Source organism: Odontomachus brunneus, unplaced genomic scaffold (genome assembly GCF_010583005.1).
Source record: "Odontomachus brunneus isolate Ranch 3 - 2012 unplaced genomic scaffold, Obru_v1 Obru_scaffold_235, whole genome shotgun sequence".
Lineage (NCBI taxonomy): Eukaryota > Metazoa > Arthropoda > Insecta > Hymenoptera > Formicidae > Odontomachus > Odontomachus brunneus.
This window is the reverse complement of record NW_022639685.1, coordinates 5,338-6,948: the sequence shown is the minus strand read 5'-3', so window position 1 is coordinate 6,948 and position 1,611 is coordinate 5,338.

Below are 1,611 nucleotides of genomic sequence, written 5' to 3'. Positions count from 1 at the left end.
GTAGGGAAATAAGACAAGACTTTCCGAAGAATGTGCTCCTGCAGCAACGATATGCAAATGTACCTGCCACCATTGCGCAATACTCGTGTGATTTCCTGAAACATATTTTGCCTGTTATTGAATCTTATGTGTGGTATTTATATTTGTATAAATTATGTAAAGCATTTATACATATAATAATTAGTAATTAGATGTACTTTAAAGTATTTGTCCACTGTTGATATTGTGACCTCCTTGGTATCTGGCATTAAAGCATCCAGTGTTCCCTTGTCCAGAACTACACTGAATTTCTCATTAGGATATGTCATTTCAGTGGCATCCATGTATTCATACAACAAGTCTGATCTTGTGCCATTATTAATATCTTGCATTTGTTTAATGACAATGTGTGATATATCGATATTAATGATATTTCTAGAAGGATAGAACAACATTGTAATTGTTAATAATCTGTTGATTAATATTTTTATAATCAATAATTGTGACTATAAGCAAAGGATATAAACAAGAAAAATTATATACCTGTATCCAACATCGTACAGTGACATACTTAGGGTAGAATTTCCACAACCAACAATTAAAATGTCATCTTTGATCTTGATATACTTTAAAAATATCTCACACAATTCTGGATATTCACCGTACCTAAATTCAAGAAGAACCAATTAGCACTACACATGTAACTATCCCAAAAATTGTTTTAAATTTTATTAACAATAGCAGAATAATATATATTTTTGTACCATTCAAAAGCTTTTTTACCACGTTTTTTGAAAAACGTGTTCCAGTATTCTGCATGACTGAATTCTTCATGTGTTTTCGGCAGGAGATTCATGTTTTATAAATTACAAAACACGCAATAAAGTTAGATTAGATTTTAACGTTAAATAATGTATACGAAACTTGAGTATATGTAGATCTGTTAGAAAAAAACGTGACACAAATTTGTAAAATGCGTTGTATAAATTTAAAGATAAAATCACAAATATTTTTCGTAGAATTTAATATTCACATTTTTGAACTAACAGTTCAAGAACACGTTTTCTGTGTTTATCAACTCTCACTTCACTTCAATAATTGGCTAAGACCCCCTTTACATTTAGTGTCTCTACGCCATTACTCCATTATTATCAACTCTCAAAGGGTGCGTTCAAATTCCCTACCCGGGTGCACTCTATTACTAGAAATACTATAGTATATGTTACATATACTATAGCACTTCTAGTATTAGAAGAGTGCACCCGGGTAGGGAATCTGAACGTACCCAAACAGGGCTGCGAGTTCGGGTAAAGACTGGTTTATGATGGCCATAATCTGTTAACTTATGCAGGAACCGTAAAAAATTGACCAATCAATCGAATTATACAAAAATAATCGACTGTGATTGGTCAATTTTTACAGTTCCGGCATAAGAAACGGATTACGGCCATTATAAACCGGCCTTAACTTTTAATGCGTTCGTTTGGGCGCTTAAGTCATTCTATCTTTATCGCTCATTACCTGTGAGAAAAAGATAGAATGACGCTCACAGCGCAAAGCACTCAAAGCGAACGCATCAAAAGTTAAGGGACGTCTACAATGGAAGTAAATAGTAAGAAGTAGGAAGTAAGT